This window comes from Choloepus didactylus, chromosome 23, assembly GCF_015220235.1.
Source record: "Choloepus didactylus isolate mChoDid1 chromosome 23, mChoDid1.pri, whole genome shotgun sequence".
In the NCBI taxonomy this organism is placed as follows: domain Eukaryota; kingdom Metazoa; phylum Chordata; class Mammalia; order Pilosa; family Megalonychidae; genus Choloepus; species Choloepus didactylus.
The window spans coordinates 21157698-21172299 of record NC_051329.1 but is presented as its reverse complement, the minus strand read 5'-3'; the positions used below and the strand labels follow the sequence as shown (position 1 = coordinate 21172299).

Below are 14602 nucleotides of genomic sequence, written 5' to 3'. Positions count from 1 at the left end.
CTTGTGTGGCCAGATGGCTGTTCACCAGACTTTTTAGGTGCTGAGGAAGGCAAGGCCACCTCTCAGCAGACACTCCCAAGAAACTTCTATTTACAACACATGATACATAGAGTACATATTTAAATTACTTATTGTATCTTTCCAGATTAGTCACTGAATCATGGCTTCAAATTTGAGTACTTTGCTCCCAAAGGTGCCTGGAGCACGGAGGACAACATATTGAGCATGCTATTTAAAAGTGGAACATTCTTTAAAATTAAAATCTCCATATGTTTCCAAAATTTGTGGACACCCTAGAGTAACAATTTGTATCTCCTAAAATCTTACTGCACCTTAGGACAAATCATTTTATTTCGTCTGTCTGATCCTTTTTGGAAAAATTGCAAACTGTTTATCAACACACCTCTTCTAAGGGGGGAGAAATCACATAATGGTAGCATCTACAACAGAGCACAAGAAATGTAAGAATGTAACTCACTGAAGAAAATGTAGTTACTACCAAATCAGGACTTCCTTACCACCTTCAGAAGGCCTCAGCTCTTAGGAAGAAAGCACTATACATCCAATTTCAACAATAAAATGAAAACATCTCTAGGGAGGAGTAGAGACAGATGAACAGCGCCCATTTCCAGGTGGAAATATTTGGGCTAAGAATTCTGGGGTGAATATCCTACTCCAAGTTGGCAAAAATGTAACCCCTAACTATCCCAAATCCATTTTCCTTTCAAATCCTATCAGACTTGAAAAGAAAATTATAGTCCTTGGTTCTGCATGTTAAATTAACTGGACTGCATAATAGTAACCAAGAAGGAAATTCTCTATGCCTCAAGTGAAAACAGGAAAAATCATTTTTATAGGATTTTAAGTAGAAAGTCAGCAGAAAGATTGTGGACTTCCCATCCCTAATACTCTTTTAAACAACTACATTTATGGTTTGTAGTGATACCTAAAAGCCGCCAGAGATAACACATACATACACAAATGCAATTACAACACAATTTGTGTGCATGTGTGATCACTTATTACGACATCAATCAGTAGTACAATAATAGATAATAAGCCAAAATCTGCAGTTTTTCCAGTTTTAATATGTACAAAGTAACTTCTAAAGCAAGAGACCATTTAACAGGTGAAATGGTGCACAATTTGCCCTATTTCAACATCCTCAGTTTTTGCCAAATTCTCAAGTCAAACGAATTCCAAGCACATTAAATCAAATGTCCTCAAGACTTGCCCTTAAGATTCCTCTGGGCCTGGACCCTGGGAACCCCCTCAGGGTTTAATGCCACAGACCCCCCACCTCCCACTCCAGGGGATATCCAGACCCAGACCCGGGAGGTAACACCTCCTGGTCAGTCAGCGTATTAAAGGGTAAGAAACTGGGGTCGAAGAGAAAGACAATCAAGAGAAACTCGGCTCTTTGAATGGCTACCTTAACTTCAAATCTTCATCTTGATAAAATTATGGTTCTTCACAAAAAGAGCTCTCAAGATGAAAGCATGTAATGGTGCAGATGTTACTTCTTCGATTCCTTATAAAGTCAAAGTTGCTAACCTAACTCCATGCTACCAATATTCTCAGTTTACTCAAGAAATCAGTTAAGCAAATTTGCAATAAAGGACCAAAATGTGATGTCACCCTGCTTTCCATCAGAATTCATGCTTTAAAGACACAGAACTCCAAAATTTGCTTAACAAATGAAATGTTTCAACAAATACATATCTACTCTGCTACATGTTTACTTTTAACGAAAATTATCAGGTTAGTTTATCATAGGATAATTTAATAAGCAAATGTTTACAATTAGCAGTCCTTTACACCACAGAAAACATCCTCTTTATTCCTCTCATCTTTTGGAAAACTGGGGAGCCTGACAAATCAAAAATGTATCATGTAAAACTGAAATTCAATTACTCAACTAACATGTATTGAGCACTTACTGTGTGCCAGGAACTGGAGGCACAAAAAAATATTCTCTGCCTTCAAGGTTCATGAACTATAGTGGCACCAAAGTCCTGCCTCTTGTAGTTCCCAGTAAACGGGAAAATAATAATTTCCTACTTATTCTTTTTTAATTGCTACTTGTTTTAACCCAAAATATGATTAGTACGATCATACAAATCACTAGCACTAAGGATAACCCACAAATTATATTTTCATCTGCTCCTATAACTCAACATTCAAACACACCATATAAATGCATTCCCTATCATCATGGCTTTGCACAATCATCTCCCACCCCACTTAGCTATCCTGCACTACTACCCCCGTTCCTAATCAAGCCCAGGAATTTTATACACACTGACAGGAAGGGCTTCACCCCAGTATTCCACGGACACTGACCTCCCAGCACCCTGTTCTTTGAACTCCCGCAGAGCTCAAGTCCACGCTAGAGAATCATACACCTGAGGGCTAAATGGAAACTTCTGTAATGTATTTTTAAACATACACATTTTTTAAGTAAATCAAAACATTAGGCATGCCATAGCAGACTTGGTAAAGAAGAATCTTTTTGTTTAACTGAACCAAAAACCAAGTCCCTAATCTTTTTTACACATTACATCATAAAATGCTTCAGTGAGATGAGTTCTCGGAAGCCAGGCAGGCAGTCCAAGCCCGTCACTGTACGGAGGACACTGAGGTGCTGGTTTGTCTCTCGAGAGTAGAGATCGCAGTAAAATCAGATTCTGGATGGAGAGACCCCAATACCCTTGTCAGATCTGGTCACTGGCATGATTAGGAGGTACATGTAAAAAATTAATTTTCTGAAGAACAGAGGCAAAAACAAAAAAGCGAAGTCAATTATTTCCCCTTGTTTGAGGAAGACTGCACTTTGTGGTAAGAGTTTATTAAGGACTGGAAATACAGCTGGAGAACCAACCAACGAACGCCTAGCTCTGGCCAGGACGAGCTGCCCCAGCTTACAGACATTATACTGCCCACACCCCAGTAGTCATACCAACACGCCACTCTGCAAAAACCTAAGCCCTTCTTAAGCTGTAATTTCCAGATGAAAAGGGAAAAAAGGCATCATGAGTATTTGAAGAAAAGGAAAAAAAGGCACCATGAGTATTTGGGGGGGTGGGGGGGGACAAACTTCAGTTGATTTTGATCTCCTTCCAATTTCCTGGTCTGAGAGCCACTGCTTTAGAGGTAAAAGAAGAAACTTTCAAAAGCACTCAGGGCTTCTTCCTGATTCCAGATAGCAGGGCTCCCTCAACTTTTCCCTTGACTTTGTTACACTGACTGAATGGAAAAATTTTGAGACAATCTGTTTACAAATAAGAAACCCCCTTTTTAAAAATGTTAATTGCACCGCCAACAAACTTAAGGGCAGTGAGTCAAAAAGGTAGTATAAATTTAGCTTACAGTAGTCCTACACTCAGTGACAGAAGTAGCTAGCAGTGATTGTGATCATCCAGTAACACGAGTGCAAATGGGTCTGAACCACTTGCTTTGCTATTGCTATTTAAAGGGAATCAGCTTGACCCCAGAGGTGGAGGTTCAAATTGAGAGAGTTGTGAAGTAGGGAGAAGAACTTTCAGGGCCATGGCACGAGGCCTCTGGATGCCACACAGCCTGGAGAGAGGAGTTTGTGGGGTGGAGGGTGATTCCTTGCTTCTGTTATGTGTAACTCCCAGCTCCCAAGATCCAGAATTCAGCTATCACCATCACCAATTTAACAGACTGAGCTGGGAATTAAACATGTTTTCGTAGGCTAGGCTGGGAAGTTATCCACACTTAAAATGCTAAGTCTATATGAAAAATGTCATCTGAGTTCCAAATATCCGAGTTAAAACTTGGAACACAAACCAGTCCTAAGACAGGGATGCATGCATACCGCCTCCAAAGCGCAAACAGTGGCTGGGCGCTCAACCATTTCCTTCTCCTAGAGAAACGTTTGGTTCACAACTCTCCTGAGCAGGTAAGATGTATCACTTTGTTCCACTTGACAATGTAATTCAGCCCAGTGCACTTGAGACATCTTTATACAGCATGAGAAGAGGGAAAAAAAAGACTGCGAACTTACCTTTCCCTATAATAGCTGTAAAGCAACCCTGGCCCATGTAAGACAGGACCTACAAAACAATCATCCTATTTCTAAAACAGACAAATGCATCTTATTAAACATCACCCCAAATAGCTGTGGCCAGTACTGGTTGGCTCCAGCCTCTCTCTTGCTTGCCAAGAAAAACTAGGATGACAGTGTTAAGCTAAAGATACTACTAACCACAAAATTAATTCACCATCTAGCTTGTAAAGTGACTAGTCTAATAAATCCCTCTGCTTAATGGAGATGGTAAGTGAAATTCTCGTGTGTTTCTCAGGCAGCATTTGATTTTTTATGTTAATAAATAAGTCTCAATTCTTTAAGTTCCTAAGAATGAAAGGAATTAGAATCTTTAACTAGAAAAGAATTCTTGACCTTCATGCAAAAGAATTTAAGTATCTTTCACGTGGAGTAAGCAAATAATGGTGATTAAACATTTGTCCTAAGGAGGTGGTGCCTGTGAATTTTGCTAAGAGCCCCTAGAAGGCCAAGAGTGGAAAACACCCCAAAGGCTCCACTCTACAGACACTTCCTTTCCCATGTATGTTTTTATGGCTTTCCATGAAACTGAAAAACCACGGCTTTGTTGATCCAGGACGAAGGCCTCAGCAGGTGTTGGGTGTTGGCAAATGGGGACACACATCCAGTTTCACAAATGGGAAAGAGCAGCTCATACCCCAAACCACCATGTGCCAGACTCCCAGACTGCCTTGGTTCCCCAGAGAATGCCCAAACCATGAAGCAATTATCCTTCTGCAACTCCTAAGGGATTTTAACTATGCCTGTTACAGTCTATGCAGTTTCAGTTTTTGACTCGTGTTGTTTCTACCCAAAATGAGAATTTTCATATATAGACTGGCAAGACACAAATACAATGGCACCTTTGAAATATTAGTTGGTCTTTGAAACATTTGAGATAAACCCTTACAACCTCTGCTTACTAGTGGTCAGATTATAAAACTGAGGAAGTAAAAAGGGGAACATGAAATGCTATAAAGGAACTTTACATTCAAACTAGTAAATCAAGTCTATGAAAGAGTTCACTTAAAACCTATTTTCAAGACTGATTTGAGTTTCAGCATCTGAAAACCTGGACCAAGCTCCTTAATCTAATACATGCAAAATCTGAATTTGTGAAAAAGAACATAGATACTAGTGACCAGTTGTGATGAACCAAAGAAAAAAACTGTGTTGAGTCGGCTCTGTTGTCAACTGTGTTGGATGTTAAGACAACTGCTGCACTTAGGGCAAGGACTAAAAGGGACAAGCCATGTCACTTTCCAACTGTTAAAAAAAAAAAAATCCACACCATGCTCTATAGTCACACCACCCAACTAGAAAAATGAATTCACACTATACATGGAAGGAAGGGTGCCAGGGGGCAGTGCAGTTTTTTATTTCAGGCAAGTCACACAAGCTCCATGTGACTGACCCTCCCTAGCTCCTTCTTCTGTAAAATGAGGCAGTATCCAGCCCGGGGCTTCCTGCTTTGGCTGTGACTCAGAGTCACCAGGACGCTGGAGCCCCAGGCAGCTGTATTTGTAAAAGGTCTACAGCTGATCCTCACATGCAGGACCTCAGAAAGAATCTTCCAAATCCCTCTAAAATGATACATTCTTTAAAAGGCAGTGAGATATTGGGTGCTACTTATGATCCATTAATCATACATTTTAAATAAGAAAAGTAGACAACTGTATGACCAAAGCAAAAAAAATTTAAAACAGGTACCGTGAAACAACTGCGGTCAGTCATACAAACTAGGCCTTACAACTCCCATTTATACACCAGTTTCTCACTCTGAACTTTGCATTATTTTGATTTAATATTTCCTTATTGGGAAGCAAATTGGAAGAACCGCTTTTGTTAACCTAAGAGTCAAATGACAGGCCCAATTTAACATCCCTTGAAATGGCTGCAGTTCTTTTCCCGCACAGAATGTTACACTTGGTCCCGAGGCTTCCACTCACACGAGAACCAGATGAGCATCTCAAGAACTGCAGTGCAATCTCCTTCCAAGCCCTGACAAGATCAGTCTTCCACCGGGAACTTAACCCTTTTCCTTAAAAGAGATAGACAGACAGGCAGACAGACTACAAGAAAAAGGTCTCCATAAGGGAAGCCTGTCTGGGTGTACATTTCCAATTCAAACAGATGCAAAAAGCTGCCTCATTTTTAATACCACCTTCCCATGCTAAAATTAGAGAGACAAAATTTTTTTTCCCTCTTCATTGATTCAATTTTGATTCAAAGTCTAAAATGCTGAGGTGGGAGTGGGAATTCATACCTTGATAGCTTAACAGCAGAAACAAAATGTATTAAATTTACTCTATTGATTACACACAGTTCCATTCATTAATAGACATTTGAGAGTGAAGAGGGAGGCAACAGGGGTTTATTCAATAACTCCTCTGTATTACTTTTCCTCCTTTGGCCTTGACAGTAACCCCACAAGGCAACCATTAGAATCCCCACGCTACAGAAGAGGAAACTGAGGCTCAGGGAAGTGAGATACTTTGGCCAAGTCACATTAGTAAGAAGTGAAGAGTGAAACCTAGCTCAATCTGGCTGTAAAGGCCAGCACTTCACTGCCTCAGTTTCTCTAAGTACAAAACTTCCTCAGAGAAAGAGACATGTAAGACACGGTACTGATAGCTCACTGCACTGACAAAGCAAAAATATGAAACTTATTTTTCTTCTTCTTCTTTACTACCTTGCCACAATACAACCACTTTAATGAATACAAAAGAAGAAGAGCTAACTGGTTTCTCCTAATTCTCAGGAAAATGTTGACAAATACTCAATTATTAAAAATGAACATAAGAACACAAAATATACCTCAGGAATACTCATATGCTCCAAAAAAAAGCAAGAGAGCATGAAGAAAAGAATTAAAAGAAAGCACAGGCCCTTAAAATCTGATTTACGCCCGTCATCGAGGGCACAGGTGTAATTCCAGTACTGTCATCAGGGCTGCCTGTAGTGTTTTATGCGGCTAACACATAACCAGACTAAATGTGCTCCTGGCCATGTGCCCTACCGAGAAGGCTGCACGCCAGTCATTACTGTTCATTAGGAGAAAAGATCCTGGTCAGGGATGTTCTGCCCTAGGGAAGATGTCTAAAAAGAGCTGGGCTTGGGATGTCAGAAAAGCAGAAGGGAATGACTCCTGCGCTTCAGGTTATTTTAACAGAGAAACAAAGATGGAAACAGTAATCAGAGAAACCCACCAACATCATGGTGTTTCCAGTTAACTTCAGCAAAAAATCATCCATTCAGCAAATGTTCACTAGGCACTGGGGTCGGAGCCGAGAGCAAGAGAAGCCTGTCCACCTTCCATGTGAATCTGTCTCATACTCTGCCTCCTAGGTGAAGGCACATTTCAGACTGTAAGCTCAGGTCCAGTTCCTTGTAGCAGATACTGACAACTGTACTGTGTGTGAGGGCAGGAGCAGTGTCTGCCTTGGCAGACCAGGAAGACTATATGGAGGAAATGCCTCTTGACCCACAATCCCAAAGGACAAGTGGAAAGGGGGTGGAGTAATAAGACATAGGGAAGGGAGTAGTAAGAGACAGGGCTGGTAGAAACCAGAGACTGCCTTGATCCACAACCACGGCAGGAGGTCTGAACTTTATTCCATAGGCCATGGTTTAGGGGGACCAGCAAAGGAATTTTTTTTTTTTTTAATGTGAAGGTAATTTATTAACAGAAGATTTGTGGGGTCCTGTTCACAGACACCACAGTGATCCCCATCCCTCCAGCAAAGGATTTGAACCAGGAACGACAAGTTTCCCAATGAACCCTTTTCGATCAATAGCACATCTTTTTTTTTTTTTTAATAAATTCAAAGTTATAGGAACAGTTACAAAAACAATACTAATCGCATACACAGAACTCCATCATACCCTGACCCCCCTCCCCCAATAGCTCAATCCATCAACTTTAACATGCTGTCACATTGAATAGCACATCTTAAAAAGAACTAATTCAAATCTTTCCCCAATCCTTCCACATTTGGCTTTTAATTTATATAATCAAAATATTGACGAAGATGTGATTTAAGGTCTAAATGATTTCTAACTAGTGAAACTCCATTCTTGGACATAAATTGGACATCATCAAAGTTAAAAATTTTTGCTTCAAAAGACACCATCAAATAAATGAAAAGACAAGGGATAGAAGAGAAAAATTTTGCAATTTGTACATCTGACAAGGGATTTCTATCTAGAATATATAAAGAACTCTTACAGCTCATAAATAAAAGGAAAAATAACCTTTTAAATGGCCAATAAGCACAGAAATGGACAATAAATAGAAATGGATAGTAAGCATAGAAAAGATGCTCAGCATCATTTCCATCAGGGAAATAAAAGCCAAACACTTCATGCCCACAGGATGGCTACAATAAAAAAAAAAAAAAAGACAGATAATAACAAGTAATGGAGAGAATGTGGAGAAACTGTAACCCTCAGTGCTGGTAGGAATTTAAATCGGTATGGCCACTTTGCAAAGTCTGACAGTTTCTCAAGTGGTTAAACATAGTTACCATATGACCCAGCAATTCCATTCCTAGGTATATACCCAAGAAAAATGAAAACACGTGCCCATGCAAGAACTTAAAAACGAATGTTCATAACAGCACTATTCATAATAGCCAAAAGGTGGAAACAACCCAAACGTCCATCAACTGAGGAGCGGACAAACAAAATGTGGTATATTATGATTACACCACACTGAAATATTATTTGGCCATAAAAAGGAATGACGTTCTGACATATGCTATGAAATAGATGAACCTTGAAAACATGATGCAAGTGAAGATAATCAGTCACAAAAGACCATATTATATGATTCCATTTATTTGAAACGTCCAGAATAGGCAAATCCCTAAAGACAGAAGGTAGATTAGTGGTTGACAGGGGCTGGGAGGATTGGAGGGAATTGGGGAGGAGGGGTGACTGCTAATGGGTTTGAAGTTTCTTTTTGGAGAGATGAAAATGTTCTAAAATTGATTGCGATGATAGTGTACAACTATGTGAATACACTAAGAACCATAGAGTTGTATACTTCAAGTGGGTAAATTGCATGGTATAGGTTTATATCTCAATATAGCAACTTAAAAAAAAAGGTTCCATTATGCATCACTGAAATACAAAGTGAGCTCAGAAAGAAGTATAGAATCTTGCTCACTCACTTTAAAGGATCTGAACTAGGGCAATGAAAACCCGGAGAGATTCTATTACTTAACATTCTACTTAACATTCTAGGTCATACTGAAATATTCATGAGGATTTTCATGTTTTAATACAGAAAAGGTATCTTAACTTAAAAAGGCCATACACGTGTCAGAAAAGTTTTCATGGCTTAGAGTGAGGGTAATACAGGGAGTTCATCAAAACGAAAACAATATTAAGAGTTATTAATCACATGGCTTTTTAACCTGAGCATACAGGGTAAATGAGTTACACCCAAATCAATTATCGCTCCACCTACAAAAAAGAGGTCAAAGGTAAAATGGCCCAATTATCAGTATCTGTTTTTAAAGCACCGGTATGTGGCAAAACGGAATATTAAGAAACAAATATTCTGCAATCATTAAGAACTGAATTTTCCACATTCCCAGTTATAAAACTGATAATTCATCCTTCTGAACACTCCATTTCATAGGCATTAGTGACTATTCCCCTCATGGTTGGAGTGGATCCCAGAAGTGACAGATGCACTAAGCTTGAAATTTAAATCAATACAATCCAACAGTGTTTAAAAAAAATGCTATTTGCCAACCCTGAATCTAAATCCTAAACTATATATAAGGTAATAGACACAAATACCAATTAGTGCAATCTGCAGGTAAAGTAACAAATGATCATGAAAAATCCAATACTGTATTCAGTGATATTTCACTGGCATGTGTCTATTAAAATTCATCAGGCTTTAGTGTACCTTCCACAAGTAATAGGAAACAAATATGAACAAAGCACATTACGGATTTGTCATAAAGGAGGCCTGACCTTTAGACCAATCTTTGCTCAATCTTCAGCACACATGACTCTTACCACAAAATACTGTATTTCAGGGCCTAACGTACAATACAATTCTCAGTTTTATTTCACTTCTTTTTTTTTCTTTCCATTTATGCAATCTCTCAGATCCAACGTTTACTATTAGGCTTCCCAACCAAGCGTTATGGCTGTGAAATGCATCTCCAAGTCAAAGAAAATAAAAATAGTTTCCTTAAATCAATCTTCTGAGAGGTACAGAATCAAGTCTAAAATAGATTTTCCTTATTTCTTCAGTCTTATAGGGAACACAGAAACTGAATTAATATTAATAAATAGCTATTAACTTCCACAACTGAACAGATGTACAAAGCAACTGCTTATACTTAATCATGTTTTCCTCTATTTCAGCAGGCCCTGGTGTCAGGAGAGTTCTGCCAGATAAGGACAATGTGATGCATTATTATACAGAGTGACTAAGTTCCCTACAAATACTGTTTTAGAATGTAATCCCATCCCTGCGGTCACAGGGCCTAATATTTTGTGATAACTATTTCCAAAAGTTCATCTATTTGCCACCCAGTACAGTTCAAACACACAGACGAAATTCAGTTCTTTTAAAAATGTCTTACAGGAAAGAAAGGCCTTTGCATCTTCTCTTGCTATCCTAGAGATGAACAACTTGCAATTTGCTTCTCACTCCGAACCCCACGTTTGCAAGATGTAGAGCAAGCACTTCAGACACCACAAAAACAAGCGGAGCCTACATTAAGGCCAAATATAGGATGTGATTCTAAACCACCACTCAGTAAAGCGCACATTTCCTTTTCCAGCGCTCAAAACCCTTTGAATACTCCCAAAAAAGGATGGCAGGGCCAGCGCCTCCCTCCGGGAGGAAGCCCCTTTCTTCTCGGCTCGCTCCCCGCCGCCTGCCGCTTCCCCCGACACGTTCAGATCTCGAGAGACGGAGAGCCGATGTGCGTGCGCCAGTGTGGACGCGCGGGAGAGCTCGGTTCTTGCATTTCTTCCCACATCTGACCTCATCCTCAGTCATTTCGGCGCTGCCGGAGCCCCACCTGCACCTCGCTCATTTTTATCGCGCCCCCCGCCAGCTGCCCCACTATTAGGGCAGCACGACTCGGAATCACCCAGTTCACTCCACCCCCGCCCCTACCGCCAGTCCCAGTCCTCCGCTCCGTCAGGGGGAATCAGCCTCTCCCCAAGCCGCCCCCACCCACATTACTCCAGCTCTAGCCCTGCCCCGCCCTTCCGGGGACCCCAACCCAGACCTTCAGGGCCCAGACCCGGCCACGCTTCCAAAGCTCACGCGACCCCCAGCCCAGGCGACCGCCGTCGCCCCACCCATGCGGGCCCAGCTCGCCCCCACGCCACGTGAGCCCGGCCCCTATTCACCCCCCACCCACTCGCTCCCTAGGGCGGCTCCACCCCCAGGCCTGGCGCCTCCAGCTCTGCGCTCCAGACCCCAGCAGCCCCTCCTCGCCCAGCACCTCACCCGCCCAGGCGGGTCCCAGATCCCTAAAAGCCTTCCTCAGGCAGTCCCCACCGCACTCGGCCCCCCAGCCCTTCACCCAGCCAGGAGAGTCCCGGACCCCGAAAAACCTCCCGAGGTCAGCCCCCTCCCCACCCAGCCCCTCACCAGGGGAGGTAAGTTCTGCCTCCTAAAAACCTCTCCTGGACAGCCCCAGCCCACGCTTCCCAGGCCAAGCGCCTCTGATCCCAGCCCTTCCGTCCTCCCCCAAATCCCGAGCGCTCTGGCAGCAGCCCCCGGCCCGAAGCCCTGCACCCTGGCCGTCGACCCCAGTCCACTCCCCTCCACCCGGCCCTGCCCTGCCCCACGCCCCGCCGGCTCCTGACAGCCGGCGCCAGCACATGCCGGGAGGACTGGTCCCTGCCCGGCTCGCTCCCGAGCGGCCCCACCGGTCGCGCGCCGCTCACCAGGGCCGAGGTGCCAGAGGCGCCGCCGCCGCCACCGCCGCCGAAGTCCCCACTGCAAAGCCCGCGACACCTCCAACCGCTGCTGCCTCCCGCCTGGCACTGAGCGCCGCGCGGGGGAGGGGCGCGGGCAGCCGCCGCCGCGTGCAGGCCCCGCCCCCGCGCCGCACCGCGCCCAACCAGGGCCGCCCAACTAGGAGGGCCACGCCCACTTCCGGGAGGGGAAGCCCGCTTCCCAGCCCACGTTCCACGCCCCAACCCCCTCCCCGCCCGCTTAGCGCCCTCTCTGGTCGCGCCGAGGAATGCAGAGGAAGGTGGGGCTGAAGCGCACGTCCACCCCACCAGTCATTTAAGGGGAAAAGGGCCACGCCCATTGCTCCTTGCAACCGTGCTCAAGATTCTTACAGCTCTACCCATTGATCCATTAGGCTCTACAGGGCCACACCCCTCGGCTCCGCAAAGATCCGCCCATTGCCCAAGCAAAGCCTATAAGCCAGCTCCCGGGATCCCTAAACCTGGCTCCCTGCCCACTGCCCTTTGGCGAGGCACAACCCCAGGCCCAACTTCCAGAAGCTCCGCCCACTGCCCGTCTAATCGTCTCAAACTCCAAGCTCCGCCCCTAATTCTTTGCTGCCGAAGCTCCGCCCCCTTTTTAACCATACTCTCTCGCCACCCCTCTGCGAACTCCGGAAGCTCTGGCACCCCCTCCACGACCTCCCATTCTCACTTTCCCGGTACCAGATGGCAGCGTTTCGTCTGGGCCATACCCACGTAACCCCCAGAGCTATACAAAGAGGGTCTATTATTGCCCCATTTCGCAGACTAGAAAATGGAGGCTCCAGAGTCCCTCCCTTCATTTCCCTGGCCAAAATCCTTCACCCATTTGGTTCAGAAACTGGACTTCCCAGGGGGGATTGAGTCCCAGCTCTGCTGCTCTCAAACTGATCTGAGGCAGTTCCCTTCACCTCTCTGGGCCTGAATTTCCTAATCTTTAGCCTGAGGAAGTTGCCCCGTGAGTAGTTCCTGTCAGTTCTGAAATGCCAAGATTTGGGGAAGTGGGGAATGAGGAACTGAATTGCCAAAGGAGGGCTGCTGAAAGCTTTTTGCTTTCCAAAGCAAGGCATCTTTGCAATGCACCAGGGGATTTTTCATTTTAAACATCCGCCTTGGAAATGGGTTGAGAAAATCAAGGTCCACCTGAACCAAAACAGCTACCACTTCAACAGCAAATTATTTTTCCACTCTAAACCTCAGTTTCTTAGTCTGTAAAATGGGAGTTGTAGCAGCCCCTCCCTCACAGTGTCATGGAAAGGATTCTATAAGATCACATATCCGTAATACACTTAGCACAGGGCCTGGCTTGTGATAAAGCCTCAAAAAATGGTAATTTTTGCTACTGCTGCTGGGGTGACTCAACAGTATGGAGAGGTGGATTTCATTTAGCCTTCAAATGGCCACTTCAGAAAGCAGGCACCCAGCACCCTTTCTGCAGCAAGACTTTGCTACTCACTTCCTTTAAATGAGATAAAGGGGTAGAAGACCCCAGCACAGTGCCTGGCATATAGTGATGCACAAGAACAATTTGCTATTATTATGGTGCTTATCCTTTATAAAACAAAGGACATTGATGGCAGTGGGTTCTGAGTGGCGGGGAAAATGAGGGTTCATAAAGTGCTTTGGGATTGAACAGGAAATCAAGCTGGCTTACTCTTTGAAAGACAAATTATCCACTGCTTATACATGCCAGACTATATGCTGAGTGCTTAGCATATGAAATCTCCTGAAATCTCTCAATGATCTTATGGCCATAAAAACAATTCATAATTCCCATTTTATAGGAAAGTAATTGAGACTTAGAGAGTTTACATGACTTGCCCAAGGTCACACAGCAGTTGCAGCTAATACTGGATCCCACAGCTGTCTAATTGCAGAGCTTATGTTCTTTCCATGCAGTTGTTACACTAATCTGCTTTTATAGCATCATGATGAAATAGAAAAAACATGGACTTTAGATTCTGACAGATTAGAGTTTAATTTCAGGCTCCACCCCTTACCAGTTGTGTGACCTTGAGCAAGTCACTTCCCTCTGAGACTACTCTCCTCATTTATAGAGTGGGGGTCATCCAAATGCTTATTCACCCAACACAGGGCCCAGCACAGAGCAGGTACTTAAAACATGTTGATTCCCTTCTCCAAGTTCTTCAGATGATGAAATTCGAGGTCAAATATCCCAGGACACCAATTCCTCCCAGATAATCCCATCACAGAACAGCCATTTAATACGCTGAGAAAGAAAGATCTCAAGTCCTTTGCCTTCTGCTGCCTGTTTCAGATCCTGGTTTTATCCCTGGGCAAACGATCCTTGCACAGGCAGCATCTGCAGACAGAAACCACCCCAGTCAAGTGTGGTCAGCTGAGAGCTGCTACTCCAAGAAGCCAAGGAAAATTACTTAACCCTTCACTGGGAGAAAAACCCATAGTCACACGGTTCCAGAATCCACCCTCAGTCCCTTTGTGGGCCTGAAGGAAACAGTGGCTCTGTTCAAGCTGGCCCTGAATGGTGGGACTCAGGGCCAGATAAAATACTGGATTTGAGAATCT

General features: G+C 43.6%; 1 protein-coding gene across 1 annotated transcript in view; it reads right to left on the bottom strand.

Moving 5' to 3' along the window:
* Positions 1-12103, bottom strand: part of CORO1C (coronin 1C) — a 75087-nt gene extending 62984 nt beyond the window's left edge. The window contains exon 1 of the mRNA XM_037816655.1: positions 12005-12103. The gene's annotated coding sequence lies outside the window, so the exon portion shown is untranslated. The remainder of the gene's footprint in view (positions 1-12004) is intronic.
* Between the last annotated feature and the right edge of the window lie 2499 nt (positions 12104-14602).